This window comes from Oxyura jamaicensis, chromosome 12 (genome assembly GCF_011077185.1).
Source record: "Oxyura jamaicensis isolate SHBP4307 breed ruddy duck chromosome 12, BPBGC_Ojam_1.0, whole genome shotgun sequence".
NCBI classification, from domain to species: Eukaryota; Metazoa; Chordata; class Aves; order Anseriformes; family Anatidae; genus Oxyura; species Oxyura jamaicensis.
In genome coordinates this window covers 19,557,552-19,579,117 of record NC_048904.1, presented here as the reverse complement: position 1 = coordinate 19,579,117, position 21,566 = coordinate 19,557,552, and the positions used below count along the sequence as shown (strand labels likewise).

Sequence of the window (21,566 nt, the reverse complement as noted above, 5' to 3'; positions counted from 1 at the left end):
ACAACATCTCTGGATATAAACAGGATGATGAGAGGAATTAAAGAAAAACACCACAGAAAAGCAAACATACAGTACAGAACCAGAGAAACAACATGAAAAGCTTGCATTAATTTACTACAAAGGAAAGAACATAGGAGCTGAGTACTACTGTTTGGGTAGAACAAATGCAATGTAATTAACACTGAAGTTAACATAAATACTGTGACCCATTCACTTGAAATTAATGTATTTAATCTGTTTTTAGGGAAAGAAATGATTAAAGGATCTATTCTTCACCCTGTGCTGAATAGGAATAAAAACAGTCACTGGAAAAAATGGGTTTGGCAGAAAGCGCCTATCAGTGGTAGCAGAAAGCTGGGAAGGAAGATAATATCAGAGCAAACGGAAAGCAGAAAAATACATCTTCTAGAAAAAACTTGTGGGGCAAGCAAACCAACCACCCAAACCCTAAACAATCCACAACCTAAAAACTTATTTTGAGATTTCACTTAAAAATACTTTTCCTAATGTCACAAAGTCCCTGAATGGCAATATGTGCCTTATTAATAAAAAAAAGATCACTGAAAACATTTAAGTTCATCAAGTGACTAATGCCCATTTGATAGGAGCAGGGTACACCTGCTGTAATTACCAGGAAGATATTAGCGAGCCTTTTCTATGCTTTGATGGTTTCATGGAGCATCAGTTTAGTGCACCAAAGTGCGTGTAATAGAGCGAATTCCCCGGTGTTTTCCGCAGACAGCCAATTACAAGCTACCTGCACACTCAATGTTTTTGACCTTGCCCATAAGAACGCCTGAGCTGATGCACCGAGTCACTTCCAAGTGGTAAAGTTTTTCAACAAGCCGCCCAACACTCAGCCCTCCAAAGAGCATTCAAACATTAACATGGTAAGGAGCATTAGGAAATTTACACTAGATTATTTTAATTAATCCCTTAAAACTATACTCTTTAATTTAAATCCTTCTATCCCATTTACCCTCACTGTACTAGAAATTAAGAATGGGAAGGTATCAAATAATTTCTTCAAATGCAAAAAAACCCCTACAGAGTGAAATTTACTTCTTCGGAGCCAAAATTTCAGCATTTCCAAATAGCTATGTTTGTACTTGTGCCAAGTTATACCTATGGCTTCAGCACAAACTCGACCAAAATAGACTCCCTTTACCCACAGTCACACGTTTCTGCGGGTTATTACTGTCTGATGCAGACTGCGCTTCTTTTTTAGAAGCAGATGGGAGCTATGTGGGTCGCTAACATTTCTTTCAGCATATTGTCTTCAGAAAGCCTTCATTAGCTTTAAGACTGAGTACGGAGCCAGGCTTTCAGACAGTACTCAAAGCAAACACTATTTTTGTTTTATCCAAGTTGGCGTGTTTGACTGCCATACCTGCATACAACTTCTGTTCTGGTCATTTGTAGGAAAATGAATTGCAGTACATTTATTCAGAAACATTCCCTTCCCTCATTTTTCATTTTCCTCCTGTCAAATGCCTTCTAAATGGGAGTTATTATTGCCTTTATAATTTGTGACTTCTAAGATCCCTCAAGGTTAAACAGGAAAATTTATTTTCTGCTTATTATTATTGTGCCTTAGCTATTGTGCCTTTTGAGAACAATATTTCCTAAAGATGACTGCCTAAAATAAAAACAAGTAATAAAAATAAGTAAAAAATAAGTCCTTCAATGGACAACCCAGTTATGCAGTCAGACCAGGCGATTGCTACAGTAGGGCTTTATGCAAAAGCAGGTTTTGTGATACCTTACTGGATGTCTTGAATTCCTTAAAATCACTCAGTGCGAGGAGGTGGCATGTTTACCTATCTGCACGTATTGATTTGAGGGTTAGTCCTCTAAACTCTGTACTTATTTGTTATTACATTTCATTTTAGGAAAAGAAGAGGCAGCAGAACCTCAGCAGCACTGCCTGTGGGGAGAAGCAGCAGTCTGGGCAATGGCCCCGGCTCTCCCACTCAACCACCCAAGCTCCCCAAAAATGAATGTCCAATTTGTGGGTAGGAGTCTGCACCACTGCTCTCAGACCCAAGTGAGCTGCCCTGTGTCCCCAGTGAGCCCACTGTATTGCCACTTTTGGCTGGGCTACCCTAAATTTATTTACCAGAGTCATCGCTGGATCTTCACAGCTGCCCATCAAAAGCCAGTGGGCATCCCATCTGTAGCCCTAGAAAACACTGTACAAAGAACATGTACCCAAGAAAAGAGGTGCCATCACTGAGCACTACCCTGATGCTTTCCATGTTTTGTGATCAGAATCTTTCACAGTTTTTCTAGTTTTGCCTACATTTAAGAAAAAAGCCAACAAAAACTACTTTTTCACCCCTTCCCTGTTTGGTTTCTCCATTCTTAACATTAAAGCAACAAATTCTTTTATGTTTGAACCTGTCTTAAAAAATGACTTTTGCACTGTGCCTTTCACCAAAGGCACAGCACAACACAGCCTCCAAAGCCTTCGCAGGGAATTACACCGGCTGCTGCAACGAATTTGGTCTGCAGTATGCAGCACAGCTTCTGTTCAAGGTTCACCTTCTTAAAAACCACAGCACACAAACATTCTTGTTAACAGCCAAAACCCTAAAAGCCCACAGCAGCGAGCCAGGGACTTGTTGCACCCCACGTTTGTGTTCTGCACAGGTGAGGAACTCTTGGAAAAACAGCAAAAGAGCCAAGTACCGGCATTGGCCACTCTTCCAAATATTTCCCACCCCTACCAACTGCACGGAGCCAGCACAGGGCTCACCCAGGGTGCACACAGGCAGGTTTGGAAGGTCGCATGAACGCAGCAGTGAAAAAGTGTCAACCTTTCTTATTTTTCACTTGAAAATAATGACATGGCCTTGGTGATGTGGCAAATGCAGTAACAGACTGCCTTGGAGAATGAATTGCATTTGAATGGGGATCACAGTTACTGAAATTAATATCCAGACCCATGCAAATGTGTGTACTACTGCTACCCAAATTTTGTTAAAACAGCAAGGTCTAGCACAGTTTGACCTATATTAATTTATTTAAACAAGCACGTTCCTAAGAGCTACACCAGAAGTTACCTAGTGTGGGTTTTCAAACCTCTGTAAATACATGGAGACATTGAAGACAACTCCCTCCCACTGCAGGTGAAAGGAAAGCGTTAACGCACCTTTTTCCTGGAATGATAATCCTGCTCCTTTTAGACTCTTTTGCTGAGATTGCAACTCACTTGCCTTAGGTACTAAGCCTATGTAATTTTCTTAACCATGGGGTATCCATTTATCAGATTTGATGCTGATACCTTTTAGTTGTTTCAGCTGGAAAAAGTGTTATTTTCCAGAAAGGTTATTTAAATGTGACTAGGAATAACCAGCAAAAAAGCCACCTAAAGCTATCAATAGAACTAATGCAATACAATTTGGTGACATCTGGGAAGACATTAGGGTAAGGCAACAGCCTAAACCAAGGCATTATTAGCTGTATTTAGCAATTCGTGCTTGTCCCCATGAGTTTATTTGCAATCAGTTAGTAGAGCCTCTAATGAAAGGCCAAAAGAGAAGTACTTTTAATTCCACAAAATAAAGTCAATGAAGTTATGCTTTCTTTTAGTCCTAGTCCTCATAAGATAACTACTAGTACTTATTGGTGCTGTTTTAGGGGGAAAAAAATAATAATTTGTGGAAAATTCATTAACAAACTTCATTGGTTTGCTAGTATGGCCAAAGCAAATGACTACCACAGACTGCTAGGAAGAGGAGAAAAGGACAACAGCCAAATTTTAATTTATCCTTTTTTTTTTTTTTTTTTTTTTTTCTTAGTTTTAATGAAACCAGCATATTAAGGCCATGCTTGACTATTAAGTTTTAAAAACTATTTTAATTATAAAATAGATAGCATACTAGACTTAAATGAAAATCTTATTATGAAAAGTGTGCATCGCTGGACTACTGGCCAGCTCAGCCCAGGTGTAACTCTACTGTCCTCCTACACTTTATTTTAATAAACATATACAGTTAGCAATATATTATGCAAATCAAATTCTTGATATTAAAAAGGCATTGCACGTTTCAGTGCATCAGCTCGCGCAGGTTAATTATCTGTCTATGATTTGTATGGTTAGATCACCACGGATACACACGTACTACCAATCCCCAGGACAGCACCTCCGTCATTTGTTTGTCTTAAAACCGCCCTGGGTCCTCCTTGGCTGCAGGTGCCACGGTGGTAAGGGAAGGTGCTCAGGAGCCCTGTCTAGCTTCCCAGTCCAGCTACAGAGCTGGCAGAAGACAGAGAAGAGATTTTATTGTTAGAGTGGTCCTTTGCACTGGGCCCAGAATAAATGCAGGTTCTCATTCAGGAGAGGATCAACATTCTTCATTTTATCCCAGTCGGATCTCTAGGACAGGCATAAACAATACCTCCGGTATTGATTCAGTTATTTACCCTTTGAGGAAAGTGATATTTAACATTTGCTGTGAATATTGGTTATAGCGTTAAGAGCAATTCGCTTCAAGATCTTTCCAGAGATTATTTCCTATGCATCATGTGTGATTTCTGTCTATTAACATAAATAGGCACTGAAAATGCATTTTGAAATTACGCTTTGCCGAAAGGAATTTTCAGTGCATTTTCAGCATGCATTCCTGCCAAAGGTTGTGCGCGTGTGTTTTTAAACTGGATTTGTGATTACTCAGTTAGCAAAGAAATCATGAATGATAACCAATAGGAACTGTGCAATGCTATGAAAAATTGAATCAAGAATAAGTGATATAGAGAGGTCACGGAGTCATTTTGAATAAGTACATTTGAGATAATTATGTGCTTTAAAGACTTTCTCAGAAAAAGAGGCAAAATTAATCAGATACATTAAATTATGAATTATTAACTCAGCTCTATTAAATATCAAATAGAAAAGCTTTTTAGGATTAACCATGTTTTTAGAAATTCTACTAAATACAGAGTAGATTTCTTTGATTTAAAAATGATTTTTATTTAGACTTGAAGCACACAGGAGTTCCTCTAGGGTGAGCGAAGCTTTCCAGAAGTGGCAGATCCCTGCTGGGGCTGGGGTTTACGCTGAAGCTATGCAGATAACGACCTTAATCCTGCCACACTGAACCTCTTCAGATTATGAATTATGAAAAGCACACAGAAAACAAAGTTTAGGAGTACCTGAGGACATGGGCAGACAGACTTACAATCTCACAGGTATTGAAGAACTACTTTGAATAACATTTTTGCTGAATCTGCATATCCCTAAGCAAGCAGGGGCAGCTCAGGTATTGCTGTATTCCTCTCAAAACATATGCAGGACTTGTTTCACATCTCCCATACTGCTGTGGGTATTCCGACCAGCAGATGCAAGGTGTTTCGTTTTGCCGGGCCCCCCCCCCCCCCCCCCACATAACAGATTCCTTGGCAAAGCTCCACATGGAATTGTGCCAAAACTACTGATGAAACAAGTAGCCATGGCCTTCAGTGAAATCAATAGCACTGAAGGAATAGTGGTTGTCTCTGGACGCTGACTTTTCCTGGCTAATAAATACTTCTCCTGGCATTCCCCCAAGCCATCAGTGCAGCTCCAGCACAACAAAGGAAGACTCATTCCTCCAGCTGAACAGACTGCTTCAAGCCCTTCGTTGTACCACAGCCTCTCGCTTCCATGCTATCTATCAATGAGTTTGGCTTCTGTTTCTGCAACTGCCAGCAGATGCAAGGCAGGTAATATTTAGCAGTGCAGCCACTCTTAGATATCTATGGCAAAATGCACTGAAAACTATCCCTCTTTCCATTTCTAAATGGTTTACAGAATTACAGCAATAGCAGAGATTTTGACCAAAGTACTGGTTTTGTTAGTTATTTAAAGGTAATGTTTCTGTAAGAAGGAAATTCCTGATGGTTAAATGCCTCATCTCTCAATTATTTTGGTTTCTCCCTGCCTGTGACACAGAAATGCAGGCTGAGGAACAGCACACCGTGGTGTCAGCTACCCTGAGTGTTCTCAGCCACCTGGCTCCTCCTGAGCATCTGCCCCGCTCCACCCACCCCTCGCCACATGGAAGCCCTTCACCCAACACGCCCTTCATCCTTCTCCTTCAAAGCTTAGAAATAACTTCTTACACATCATACACTTTCCTTGCCAGTTCTCCAGTTAGCACTGACATTAAATAATTAGGCTGTTGCCCTCTGACTTTTCATCTTAATTTTCAGCAATGAATTCCTGCGTGGAGTTTGATGGAGGCAATAAGAGTATTTTCACAGCACTCCAGACAATATTGCAAAACTTGCAGCAATTTTTTATATTGTTTGATGATTCTGACACAATTGATTCTCAGTGAGTTAATCATATAATTACAAATTAGTGAATTATTCTGTACTAGAAAATTGTTTCATAAATTAGGTCACTGTCATTTATCATTATAATTTCTTTAACACATCTTATCCTTTGATCCGTTAGCATTGCTGCTCTGCCACATCAATACATGCTCTCAGTCATCACCATGGTGCAGCGAAGAAGTAAGCTCAGGGTTTACCAACCCAGCAAAATGCATTTTGCCTTCCTTGTTAGCAGGCACATGAGAACAGGCAACAGTCAGCACCAAACCTTTCCAAATCTAACTTAAAACCATGGGTTTTGCCCTGCGACTGCAGCTCCCCATGGTGGTACCTCTCCTCCAACCCATCAGCTAATCATCAGGTTTCTTGTCATCCCCACTCCTCCACTCCATTTGCTTTCAAATTTCTCTGCGTCTTTCCTTGCTCCACACCCTTCACCTCTGAGTCACGTCCCAGTAGCAGAAACTTTGTTGGAAAGCTGCACTCCTCTAGTCAAAGACACCTAACCCTAAAAGACAGCCCTCGCTGGATCCACGCACCCAGTGCAAAGTAACCACCCATAGTTACGTTCCTCACAACCAAAGGTAATTTCCAGGCTGAGACCTATTCTACATTTATTTAAGGAAGACTTATGAAGCTCATTCATGTGTAATTAAAAAATAATTGAATCAACACAAGTCAGGGAGCTGTACATGACTGAAAATACAAGAATTTCTGTCAAAGCACTGAAGACCCTGGAAGTTGTACACACGTGGATGAAGACCAGATGTAGAACGAAATACATCAGACACTAAAAATTATTTCCTATGGCTTTTCCATGCATAAAATTATCATAATGTTATCTCATAGAGAGAAGGTAAGGTGGTCACACGATTGGAGATTCACACACTATTTCAGTGAGCATATCCAAGTACATAAACCAATGCCAAAGTGTGCAGCTCTTCATTTGTCCTACACACAATGCAAACTACAGATGTCAGTCTAGTCTATAACTTGTAATTAAAAAAAAAAAAGTGTATTTTGCAGGGATATCTTGGAAACATGTCACCAATATGCCAAATTTCTGTCAGTGGCTTATTCTGGATAGCCTCTTGTACATGCCAGATAGAAGACAGACATTCCTGGCACGGGCGTTACATCTCTATTGTTTGACCCTGTTTAGTCTGAATTACATTAGTCTGGGATATTATCTCTACATTTCTCTGCTGAGATTTGTTTCAATGCCTGATCCTGGATGAACTCCAATGCCTTTATTCCAGCCCCACCACAGCTGGTTCTTCAGAAAGTTCTGCTGAAGAGAATGAAAAAACAATGCTCCCAGTGAATTTCTACTTATATTTTTGACAGACAGGACAATAAGAAAACCACTACTTCTCTTTTACAATGGAAACAAAACAGTACAACCCACTTTCCTGCAATGGCACACAGATGGATGTGCAGCAGGTGGCCGTTAGCCGGTGAGGGGAGGTGGGACAGAGGCTGCCTGGATTGACCAAAAAGAGGGCTTCTTTCACATCATAACTGACTATGAGTGCTTGGTCCAAAGCTTGTCTAACAAACGGAGAAACAATCCACCTAATCCTAAAAAGCTTTAAAAAATATTTTCAAGAAAACATTTTTCTCCCTGTGACTTAGCGTGTGGTATATAAACTGCATGACAACGGGCAGCTGTGATGGCATTTATTTATCATGTGAGAACAGCTCACGAGTTTGAGATAGCATTGTAGACAAAAACACCTCATTTCATTATTTTTTTTCAGAGCCTACTGAAATGAAATGGATGAAGCTCACTGACGTTGCGACTGAATTATATAATCCTAGAGAAGACATTAATGGCTGCTCTAAAAATCTAATTAAATTTTAGGGCACTAGTAATGCAGCCATAAGGCCCATGTAAGCCATTATCTACATTAACAAAAATTAAAGTCAAACAGTATCTATACAGTAATAATGTACCCGGATTCAAGGTCACTTAATTTCCTTACTCCCATCATTTTCTTTAGTGTTGCTATAAATATTATTATTTAATCAAGACTTCAAATTTATGTACGTTTGTTACCCTGAATGCTCTCTTAATACATAGTATTAAGACAGGAATCAATCTAAATGTTTTTCTCAATTGTTTATTTTCTTGCCTTCTACATAACGTAACTCTTGCCTTCAATATTTTAAGCAGTTTGCATACCTGGGCACAGGCTCAACGCCAGGGGCTGTCTCTTAGAGACAGTGGGGATGAGCAGGGGGACGATGGGGATAACAGCTATTCACTGAGTCCTGCTGAAAGAAAGGAGAGAGAACAATGGCTTTTACCTGGGATAGATACTGAGAAAGTTTTTCTCATATCGCTCACTTACTTCCAATTCTAATCTTGGCTGGCGCCAAGGGAAATTAAAAAAAACTCCCTCACATTTATTCACTAGGAACCTCGCCTTGTGCAGCTGCAGTCCTGAGGGTAAATACTCCAGGGAAGGAGCGAAGAGCAGGGGAAAGACAGAGCTGAAGGACAGCGTGCTTCTTCCTGGAATAGTTGTTCATTCACTTCCAGCCAACATGTCACTTTCTACATTGGTTCATAACTATTTCTAAGATATGGATAAAATTCAGTTTACACATCCAAATGATCTATGCCTTGCATATATTCTTCTTGTTTGCTTTTTCAGAAGTGACACTGCAGAAGCTCGTGCCCAACCAGAAATATCAGCTCACCAGGGAAAAGGCATGCTCTGCTTTGCCTTTCTCTCTAGCTTAAATAAATTAGTTAACTGCACAACAGCTTTTTATTTTTAATGAATGCAGCCCAAAGACCTTTCTCACTTGAAGAGAAAAATTCTGCCAGTGTTATTTCCTTCAAGCAATCATTTCACCACAGGGTATATTAGGGAGGCAAGTTTTTTCTGCTATCAGTGACAAAGTATGTTTTGTAAGCATCGACTCTTAGAAAAGATGCTATGAGATTTATATTTAGAAGATTTTAGAATTGTTCTTTTGGCCCAAAATGTTTTGGCTGGTGAACATGAGGAAGTTTAATTTCAGTTTCTAACACCTCACTTATGGCTGGCCCTGGTGCGTGTGGGGGGATGCAGGGGACGAACAGGTCCCCCCCGCACCGGCAGCATTGCAATGCTCCTACAAGCACGGCCTAGGAGCGATGATGTGAGAAATACTAACGCTGCCGACAGTTTAGAGTGCATCCATTGTGAATTCTTGCTTAATTTTGCTTGAAATGTACCACTAGCATGAAACCATAAACATTTTAAATTAAACAATTACTTTTAAAAGTTCCACGTGAAGTAATCTCTGTGATGCACTGTTGTGTTTCAAACCCCACCAAAGCTCCCTTCGTCACACAGGGAACTTTTAAAAATTATCATTCACCTTTGATTTTTCCCTCCTTTAATTCCTCATCCTTCATCCTTGCAGCCCTCAGCTGGCTGCCACTAGCAGGGAGACATGGTGGGGACTGGGAGCAGAGGAACTCCGCAGGTGCTGGTTGTTATTCCCTGCCTTGCGCCACCTCATCCTGCCTTCAGGATGGGCTGCTGGTAGCTAGAAAAGAGCCTATAAATCAACTGCAGCAAATGGAGAGGTCCCCAAATAACATTTCTTTTGCATTGCACCAGCAGGGATTGGCCACTCGTTATTTATGTTCCTACTTCAAGCTATGTTATGACTTAGGCGAATAAATTGCTTCAGTAACTTTTTGGAAGAAAGCATTTAACTAAAACCCATACCTCCCACAGTGCTGCACTTCTCAGTCTCATTTCAGCCTTGCTGGAGCTTGGTTTTGAATCCCACTTTGGGATTTTAAAAAAAAGTAACAAAATAAATCCTACATGGTTGCATTGTGAACTTCAGAGACGCAGACCTAAACACCTGGGTACCCGAGGGGGCCTCCAAAAAAGCTGTGTGTGTTGAACTGTGCTGCTGTGGGCTCCTGTGACTTTATCAACTCAGCAAGGGGCAGGCTGGAAGCAGCAGGTATTTTCAGGCACACACATTATTACCGGTCTTTAGTAAATTAGCAAATTTCAGGGTAACGATGGAAGAGTGCCTTAGTAACAACAGGTAACGCCTTTGATCCAGAATGTCCTCAAACTGCTCTCCAGCTATTACAAACCAATTTTCATTATCGTCTCATTCTCAACCCTATATTTTTGGCTATTATAACATGAATCTACAATACAAAAATGACCAGCATCGAACCTCAGCTGGCAAAGACCTGGGAGGGAAACAAGCAGGCACAAATAAACCCATGGTCAACTTTGGGTCTGGCTGGAAGCAACAGCAGCTGTCGGGGGTCATGCCCACAGGGACAGGAGGGACCTTCTGGCAGGGCAGAATGATGGCACAGCCCACGGCACTGCCACCACAGCCTGTGGCACCACAGAGCCTCACCAGGCCTGGGCGGGAGTGGGAAGCACAGCCTCCATCTCGCTCCTCTCTCCAGCAGCCCAACGAGCCCTGCCTCCAGCCACACGACAACGTTGAAGCATCAAGGGATCCCCTGTTCGTTTGTAGCTGAGGTATAAAACCAAATCAGAGATCAGGAGATTACCTCAAACTTGTCTTCAGTGCTATTCATGACGGAATAAAATTAGCATAATTTCACCTGAAAAGAAAATTCTGAATTACCTCTAAATGAGCTGTTAAAGACAAGAGATTGAAAGATCTCCTAAAGCTGCACTGTAACTTCTCAATGAGCCGCACCTTGGAGCCCCCACCAACCCCATGGTGCCCATGTGGGCACTAAAGATAACATGCTGAGGACATAACTGTGACCTGGCAATTTATTTTTATTTAATAAGTTTCCAACTTTATATCTGACAGGTTCCCTGTAATATTTTCTATTTGAAAGAGATAGTAATGTACAAAAGGCATTTTGAGCACTCCAGATATAGGCTATTTTCCCTATACCAAATGTAAAGCTCTTTGAAAAAGAGGGAAAAATACCTTCACCTTTTTCAAGATGCATGCTTCTCTACCTGAGCTCCAAATTGGTGAACAGTTATGTTATTCCCCAGAGACTACAAAAACAGAGCCAGGTTTATTTCTGAGCAATCATCCTCCTTGCCCCCACCAACACTCTTACGTGAGCAGAGCCCAGCCCTGCTCTCAAGGCTGAGAACTGATGGAGGTTTGTGGGCCAGACCCACTCCCACAGGCTGATGACTGTCCCGTGCAGGCTCCGAGCACTCCCGTAGGACGGTCCCACATCTTCTACCACAAGAACTGCCCCACGTCTCCCCCTGTACCTTGGTTCTGCCACTTGCTGCCAAGCAGGGCCCCAGATCCAAGTTAGGTGCTGGCAGCACGTGAGAGAAATGCTCGGCGTGACTCGCTCTGTAAAACGCGTGTTTCTGGGAAGACATGCTACGCTTCGTCTGCCACGTCAGCGGGGCTATTTGCATTTCAGGCCTCTCTCTCAGCCCTCTATTAGTCAGATAAGAAATGGAACATGTAATGTATTACACACATATCACACATCTTTCGGTAATTTGCTCCTCAGCTCTCCCCGAGACTCCTGAAATTCTCACACAGAAAGATGACACTGGAACTTTTCTTCTTTAAAGCCCTTGCTGTAAATGCTGTTCAGCAGCGGGTCAGCAGGTTCTGCATGCTCCAAATCCCAGATTACGACACCTGACCAACATTTTTAAAAACTGAACATGAATAAAACCTTCTAGAACCAAATATTATTTAATATTTGAGTTAGTATTATTGTATTCATAATCGATAATTTCATTTACTTGCTGCTGGAGGCTCTTCCCTCTCACTTTGCACACAGAGGAAGAGGTGAGCTTCCTCCACAGGCTCATTCCTATACACCTGTTTTCCACAAATGAACAACACATGGCATCAAGGAGTGTGTGTAAGGTCTGAGCTGTCTCTGGGCTGCAGATGAACCAGGAGCCTCAGGCTGCAGAAATTGAAGATTATAAGTAGAAGCCTCTAAGAATCAAAATATTTTAATATTTGTGTGCTTTATTGCCTTCTCACTTGACTTGACAGTCTCATCTACCCGCTGCCATGGGCTATCTTTATCAATGATTGATCTTCGTCTCCCCCCCCCTCAACCTTTTGGGGGAAAGCTAGACAGAATACATACTTTTATTTTATATAATAACAAGGCTTACTGTAAAAGAGACTGCCGTGTGTTGAACACTCCATATGTGACTTGACTCACTTACAGACATTTAATATTCCTCTCTGCCTCTTGGTATAAGTGCTGGAGGGACCCCTGCAGAGGAGCAGAATACAAAAGCACCCAGCCACTAGCAGCCCGGGCCCGGGGGGCTTCTGTGGTGACAAAATCGCTAATCAGCTCCGCTAACGCAGGAGACAAAACCCATCTATATTCCCCAGCTGTCCAGCTAGCGAGGTTTTCCTTGAACCAGTGCCTTGGAAATTTTCGGTTAAATAATGCTTCTAAAAGATCGCTTTAATTTGCAAATACCACTTTAATTTTTAAATCCTGCAATGAGAAACCATGAAGTGACCGCTGAAGGAGTTACCCCTTGTAAAGCAGCACAGAGACAAGAGTGTGGAGCAGCTGCATGCACAGCTTCACTTGGGGCTGCCTTGCTTTGGAAGACATGGAATATATCAGGAGGTTAAACACCATCGAGCAGTGAGAGAGGAATACAAAAGAACAAAGAATATATGAAAATAAGGAAACTGCAGCAAGAAATTCTACTTCCCTAAGCAAGGGCAGTCCTCTCCCTCCTTGCTGGCTTATTTCACTGGCATTTTAACCAAAGAGCTAAAAGAGAAGGTGTTGTTTAACCAGGACCTGTGCTGGATTCAGACCCCAGAGCAGCAGAGTCCTGCCCTGCAAAGGGGACTGTGCTCCCAGGCTTCAGTGAAAACATTTTGGTCTCAAACCAAAATAATTTTAAGTAAAATATTTGAACACATTTACTGATTTAAGTTGTCTTTTGTGTAAAGTATAAGAAGCAAAGATTACAGAAGAAGAAGGACTCCTCTGGATTTTTTGTTAAATAAAAAGCCCAAGCCACCTCAAATAAAAGGCAATTCTTCATTCTTCCTGTCCTTTAACCTAAATACAATGCATTGTAAAATAATTCAAAACTACAGAAAAACCAAAATTAATTTTTGAAGAACCTTTTTGAAGAGCTCTTAGGGAGAAAAAAACAAACAACAACAACAACAAAAAAAACAACCTTGCTGGCTATCAGCTTTCAACCTTACACCACACTGCAGTATTTTAAAAAGGAGAATATCTGTGGGCAGATTTCAAGTTGTATAAACCACAAGGATCATAGAAATATTTATTCTCACTTTAAAAATTGTCAGGAATTTTCACTGGTTAAATTATTTGCTCCCTGGAGAGCAAGTTAGCTCACAAGAAAAAAAAAAAAAGCCTAAAAACCTATTTCTTCAAAGGAAAATGACAAAACTTGACAAAATTCTGGTCATAGCTCTGAACTTATAAATGCACTAGATACTGCCAGTACTAAGTTAGATAATTAGATAATCTAATGATTGTCATTAGATATTCCATCTTCTGCAAATTCCAAGCCAGTTCAAATTCAAAAGGTTACTGTTAAAATTATTTGGGGAAACAAATAGGAAAAAAGCTTAAAGCATCACATTCAACTTATAGTCCCTGAATAAAGGAAACCACCTATAAGTTTTCTACCCTCAAACACACAAGTCAGTTATGAAAGCTCAGCACCTTACAAGATCATTATGTAAATAACATTTAAAAGTGACTCCTAAGCTAATAGTATTAGCTTTATTCTTGCTGTAATGACCTATGGATTTCTTTTTAATATGGCCATCACAAATGCAGAGCCTGCAGATCAATTTATTTGGCTACAGACTTCACTTGAGCCCTTGGCTTAAAACAAACATCGGAAAGTTTTTATTAAAATCAACCTATAAAACATTTTTCCCACTTCTGCAGACATGCAGTTTCTTTCAGTTACACAACTTGCAATAAATTCATTTAAAAGGATTTATTTATGGGCTTTTCTTTCAAATGACTGCAATACAAAAACGAATGCAAGCTTCCACGATATATTCTGCCATATCTACATCTATTTTAAGTATTTTCTTTGAAACAGCCCAAGCAGAAAAGAATAATGAAGCAGGCTTTGGGAAAGGAGCACGACAGTTTTAGACCCCATCATAGACTCCATCCTATGGGATTCCTGAAAATTATTTGTTGATTATGGGTTTCCCAAAAGACCTCACATTATCTCCATCACCATGCCATGGTTTCTGATGTATGTCTTACAGAATATGTGCAAACCCTGCCACACACGGGAAGGAAGAGCTCTTAAAGGAGGATGCAGTTGCGGGGCTTTCTCGCTGGATGCCCAACGGCCTGCTCGCAGTGCTCCAGGGCACAGGCTCTGCTGATCCAGCAGTCTTGGCTCAAATTTGGCTATGCAACATTTCTATACTCTGCGTTTTCTACCACTTAGAACAGTTTTAAGCAGCAATAGAAATGTGGATGGCCAAAGCATTTGCTCAAAGAATCAGAGATAAGCATTATTTCCCCAATTGCACAGCAAAGTTCTGCAAGAAGAGCCAAAGAGATTTGTTTTCCCCAAGATAAAAGGGATTGCTTAAAGAAAAAGATATATTATTGAGAATAAGGTCCCTGGAACTAAATTTCTTACATGATTTTAAAAAGTTATAGTATGCTGGAAAAAAAGTTTAAATCGATCTTTGCGAGATGACCAAAGTGAATGTGCAAATCCCTTTTCCACTGAACAATAATTCTTCAGAGATGGGAATTCTTGGAAGCTATACATACTGCTCACTGGAAAGGGTAAGTTTCTTCAGGTTCATCCTAATACTGGAAAAAAACAAAAAAAACAACTTCACAGTGTTTTCAAAAAATTACTTCGCATTCACTTTATTCAAGTAAACATCTGGAAGAATGTGATCAGCGTTCATTAAAAGCTCCAAAGTGACAGGTACACAACCAGCACTAGACATTTGCACAGCTAAGCTTTCACAGCTGTAATGAATAAATGGAGCGTGTGCTCCCACACGCAGCTGACACCATCCATAACTTGTGCTTGACACTTGACTGCCCTTAGGAGGGATCTGTTTTTCAAAAATAGTTTATTTACAGAAAAAAAAAAATCATCAGAACAACCTCCTCAGTAAGCAGGCTTTGAAATGCAGTTATGAAGAAATGTCAGAAGGAAAATCCTTCTAAGTGATAATATTTATGTGAGCTGAAACTATTGCTTAGCACACACTGCCGTTTAATACCAGACAAGTTATTTTAAATACTATGAAGATGCAAGATGCAAGCATTGCTTGGGTGGGAGAGCATCCTTCAGGAAGCCCCTGCACACTCCTGTGCCAGCTGCTTCAAGATCTCCCCTGGCCAACAACCTTGGGGCAGGAGGTAAAACAATTCCTGGTCGTCCCCTGTTGAGTATCATTTTTCTCGTTTCTGATATCCAAAGCATAGCAAAAAGCCAGGTAGGAAAATCCTAGCAGTTGGCAACTAGAAGAACTAGAATATCAGCTCCAAACATCTCATCAAGTTTCATTTCAGGAAAACAGGATGAATGAAAGCAAGGGAAAACACATACCAACAAATTTCTTCTCGCTACTCCTACATGATCAACCAACTCCAACTGCCATGAAATCTAGTTACAGTTTCTAATTGCAGAAAACCAAACAAGCATGCAGAAAACAACCAATGTTTTGGATTTGTGAAGAAATCCCAAAGCAGAGGGGGAAAAAAAATGTAATTTAAGTTTTTTTTTTTGCCCTGGGCATATTATTGAAAACAGTAGCATGAAGCTCCAAAGAACATCTCTCCCCATCTCTGCAGGGAAAGCACTAAAATGGAAAAGGGTTTATTTGCTGTTTTCAGTTCTTTCTTGAGAGGTTTATTTGTCCATTTTACTCACAAAATCTCTTTTGAGGCACTTATCTGCACAAATTTGCCTTCCCCCTTAGCTGTGCCCGGCTGTGGAACACCCTTTGCTGTATCCCGTCTCATTACATCGATCAGCAACTGAAGACAGTAATCGTTTGTGATGGACACCCCCTGGGGGCTCAGCTGGAGCCAAAGTTAGCCAAACCCCTCCGGGTTTGAATCTCGTGAAATTGGATTCCTTGGAGATTTCACCGTTTTGTCAAGGTTTGGCAGCCCTGGGCAGCAAGACAGACAATTGTCTGTCTGTCCTTCCACAGCAGCCGTGTGCTCAGGCACTCTCCCATCAACGTGCACCTCATTGGGAAGGAGACGACGAAATCTGCCAGTGACAGAGGCTGAGTAGCATTATGTTCAGTCCCAGGCTTTTAAAGATAAAAATAAATAAAAACCAATTTCCTTGTTTTGGATTTTATTTCTGCATTTTCTGGATAGAACAAATATGGGACAAAAAAAAATGAGACATACTTAACTGTGAGCTAGGGTTTTTGCTTCTATGAAAATCCTTGGAGATGGATCTCAAATGTTTTTGAGAAACTCAGAAATATTTAAATGGTTGATATCTCTGCAGAAATTGAGTAAACCGAACAATTATTGCAAGCTACTGTAAAACTCAGTCTAAACTGTAATCAGATGTAGTGGCCAAGAGGCAGCACATCTTTTGCTGTCTCCAGAGTCTGTATTTCAGTTTGAGTAGAATATTTATCAAGGGGCCATTATAAACAAACCCCAAAGCACCAATACACTGCAATTTTTCTCTCCTTTAAACAGATGTGAGCAGTTGCTCAAAACACCCACCTGTATAAATTTGATTATTCCTAATTCCAACTATTTTTAGAAACTTCTTAATACTGTCTTTAAAGCCACCATGTCCTTGCCATTAAGCCTGTTGACAAAAATGAAAGATCCATGCTGAGAGCAGAAGTGGCTGGGTTCAAGCACAGGAGGCCGGGCAGGAGGACAGGGCCGCAAGGGCTAGGTGCCAGAGCTACGCCAGATAAATCTGACACCATTTCATCCCGGTTCATCTGGAATTTATTGCTACCATGCCACAGTGGGGAACCTTCCAGGAAAGTACAAAAACTTCACACAGCTCCTCAACCTCCCCACATGCTTCTCAGCGGGGGTCTGTGTAAAATAATTACGCGTTTTGCCACACACGCAGAAAAACAGTTTTCTATATCCAGACCCACAGAGTCACGAAGCAATTGGCTGGGGAGCTGAGGCACTGCTCAGCTGATCAATGCCGTGCTTTTTATATGCACTAAGATGATCCGAGCCAGCCCGGATCTGAGTGAGACCCGGTTCCCCAGCGTGGGTAACGCCGAGCCTCCCAATGCCTCTGCTGCTGCCGGGGACAAGAGGTGAGCTGCCTCCTGCTGCAGCTGGCCGCTATAAATACCAGAAGACAGTTTTGTAATTCTAAATCTTAATGCAAGAACACACAAATATTTCACATCACCCAGTAAATGGTCTGGAGATTGCAGACAAAGTCAGGCTATGAATAACTGGCAAGAAAGTCTCAGATAAGCAGACAAAATTAATTTCACCGTACCCAGAAATAAATAAAACCACATCTCCAATGCTAACACAACAGTTGGTAATAAATAACATGCAAACATTTCAATGTACTTATTTTGGTAAAATTAAAATCAATGTTCCTGTAGCAATAACTACTGAGTGATACTTACTCTGGAACAAACTGAGAAGGCTAAAATCCAGCAATTTGAGCATCAGAAAACACCACACAGTGAGAAACAGTTGGAGCTCATCTTTTATACCATTTAAAGGTCTTGAGGAAAATGACAGCCAAAAAGAAAACACCCTATGTACAGATCTTTGGGGTAAATTGATCTCAAAAAAAAAAAAAAAAAAAAAAAAAGGATTAGTGGGTATGAGGGCAATCAAACTCTTCAGGTTGAATTACAATTCCACTTAATAAATCAAACTTCCACTCCTGTAAAGGTTCATTTGATTCACCCATGCTATTCTAGGTCTATACTCATTTGATTAGTTACACTAAAAATAAATCCCACGCAACAGAACTGAGAAATAAACGATTGGCCTTCTGAAATAAATGCCACCATCAGCACGGAGAACAAGCCAATCCCACCAACTGCCAAACCCCCACAGCTCATTGAAAGAGCATGGAAAACTCCCCATCATCCAAGTCACTTTTCATTACGAAAAGCGAAGTTTAAGAACTTTTCAGAGCGGCACCCGCTCCAGCGGCCCCATCCCAGCTTCAGCCTCCACCAAGCACTGGCTCTGCCATCCCCTGTGCGAGCCTGCAGGGGAGGAAATGAACGAAAGATCTTCCAAATTTGGTTTGAGAGGATAACTATGGAGGATTATCATCTTAAAACCATCAGGAAAGGATTAATTTCCTATCATTTTCTATCTTCACTGATGTGTTGAGGTTGAATGAATTCAGCCTCATGCTCTCTACTCATGCAAGGCAATTTGAAGAGAAACCTGGTTTGCGCTCTGGTGCAGCTGTTACCATCATCTGGAGAACGGATAGCAACTGCTGGGCATGCTCCCCTTGCTGCCCAAAGTCTGCCATTACTCTGATTTAATTAGGGACCTCTGCGTTCCTGGGGTAATTTTTCCTTACAAGAGATGTCAGCTCCTCACTCTTCTTACTTTTCTCACGACAACGTCCATGGGTGACAACACGACTTTATAGCAAAAAGGCCAGGAAAAATGGTAACCTCATTTCTTTCTGAAAAATAAAGCTAAATGTCTGCTCTGACAATGGTCAGCACCCCTCTGAAAGCCAAGCCCAGCCTTTGCCACAAATAGTGGTAGCTCCCTACTTTGTTTTGACCTTTTCATTATTATGCAGCTTGATTAGCTATCTGAGATGACTGCTCACAGAAGAGAACAAAATCAGCTACTTAAAGATAAAAGATGAAAATGATCAAAGAAATGTTTCATGCTCTCGGAACGCTTTTTAGAAAAAGGAGCCACCAGCCCCCCACCAGCGAGGGGTGAGCAGCACCACCAGAGCCAGGACCCCCCCAAGCCTTCCAGGGGCACACAACAAACCCACTGTGCTAGAAAAAAGACCTCCCCAAGCTCCAAGCCTGCCAGAAATGTGCCATTTACTAGAACAACTGCACCCCATACAGATGTGACATGAGACATGCTGTCCAAACCTGCCAGCAGAACCAGCACAGACATCCGCTGAGAAGTAACCACAGCCTCTCGAAGAAGAGAGACAACAGCCTGCTGCAGGGCAGCCAAATGCAAAGACTTTTGTCAAAAAAGAGATGTGCATTTGCTCGTCGTTAACCTTACTGCAAGTCTGGCACGAAAGCATGAGAGAGCAAAAGGGGTGCTCCAGATCCAGGTGAAGACTGCCTTGTCCAACAGCAGGTTCATTCATAATTTAAAGAGAAAGCATTTGCTTACGTATTAACTGAGCAGCAAGTAAGTGAATAAAATTCAGTAACAAGATGCAACATCTTTAAGTCATTATGGAATTTGTACTTGACTTGGGAATCCCTAATGCAGCAAGAGCAACGTTGCAGCAGGCAGCATCCCAACACGAGAGCATTTAGCATGACGGAGCAACTCCATGCAGGGCTCTAACACTCACATTTCAACTCCAAAACAACTGCATTATTAGGCTTGATTAGCTGGTGTTGGTGATTAGAGAGTATTTCACAAGGACCACTTGAACCTGGAGACCCAACACTGAAGCAGCAAAGTAGAGGAGGAAATGTGCCAGAGCAAGGACGGGGACAGGCGGGCATGGCTTTGCACAGCTGCCTTTTTTTTCCATTCAGATTTTATTACTCCAAGCCACAGACCCAGATATGTGCACTGAAAACTCCCTGCATCTATTATGTCTATTTATTACATGAAACCACAGCGATGCTTTACCAGTCCCTTTCACTGTGCTTCCATTAGCAAAATATTGGCCCGACTTCCTCTCCCACTCCCCCAATGACAATTATAAAATATACCCCCTAACTACTTCTGTTTTTTAAAAGTACATTTTCCTAATATTTAATTTATAAATCATTTCCCACATGTATTAGTAATAAATGTTTAAAGGCGGCAGACAGGAATACAACAGGAAAGCATAATGCTTGCTGTTTACTAGGAGGCCTCATTAAAAAGGCATCAAGAGCAAGGAAAATAAAAACAACCTTGTGAACCTTTGTAAGTGGTCTCAAGAGAAGCGTAACAGTAAGGACATCAATGCAGAAACGTCCCGGCCCCTCCCAGGGTCAGGGGCTGGGGGGAACAAGAAATGATTTTGCTGTACCTTTTGCACTCCTGCAGTTCTTACAGCACCCTATATGTGGGATGTATCCTATACATTTAAACACAAACTTTTAATATTTTCTTATACTTGTAATATCTCCACAGATCAGGTACTCGACGCTATGATATGCAAAATCATTCTGAAATCCCCCTCTGTTCAACGAATGATTTTATGGGCAGAGAAGCTACCTGCTATTTTTAATTACTTTGACTTTTTGTAAGTTCTGCTGTAGTTTCTGTGGTTCCCTCCTCTGTGTGGCTGGGTGCAGCCTGTTGCGTACTCCTTGCAAAGTCTGCCATCCACATTTGGTCTCCATTTTAATAATGACAATGGATGGGTTTGTGATTTTAATTCGCTGTTTGTAGAACACACGAGGCAAATAATTAGAAACACAATTTTAGCAAAAGAAAGGGTTAACCCACCTCTGAAATGAGCTGCTAATTCAAGCAGCCTATCCCCCTGCCAGCCAGCTTCCAGTTAAACACAGATGTCACTTGCAAGGCTTAATTTTTAAACCAAACACAGCACACCATTTATTACCGAGCAGACTTCAAAATTCATATTTAAACCCAACAGGTCCCAGAGGCTCCTTTCAGATACTTCTGGGCTTCCCAGAAGACTCATGAAAGTTGATTAAACTAAAAATTGCATTTCATTTTCCTGTTTTGTTTGCATTTAAATTGAGAAACTTGCAGCTGGATAATAGCCATATATTTTCTCATGTACTTCCACTCCAGCAATAAGCATTTTGTCATGTTTTCTGTCACCTAAGTATATACTTGTTACTGCCTCTCCGAATACAACTGGTTCTTTGTGCCAAACTGCACCGCAGAAACCTGAGTAAGGCATTCCTAATAGGTTTAATTTGTGAGATTCAAAAGCCATCAAAGCACGATTATTTGTCACGTCTTCATTTGGAGACGCAGTTCAACGCGTGATAATTCCAACACGCGATAATTTCCCTTGCACAAATTAATTTTGTTTCAGACCTCCAAGTTTGGAGGTCCCTGGGTGCAGTCTGGATGGGTTTCTGCT

At 41.2% G+C, this 21,566-nt stretch overlaps 1 protein-coding gene across 6 annotated transcripts in view; it reads right to left on the bottom strand.

Moving 5' to 3' along the window:
* Positions 1 to 21,566, bottom strand: part of CNTN4 (contactin 4) — a 294,079-nt gene that overhangs the window by 173,378 nt on the left and 99,135 nt on the right. Inside the window, exon 1 of one of the 6 annotated variants that reach the window (XM_035337707.1) lies at positions 17,944 to 18,057. The exons of the other annotated variants lie outside the window; for them this stretch is intronic. The gene's annotated coding sequence lies outside the window, so the exon portion shown is untranslated. Of the gene's footprint in view, positions 1 to 17,943; positions 18,058 to 21,566 lie in introns of those variants that run through there. 6 annotated transcript variants of the gene reach the window in all.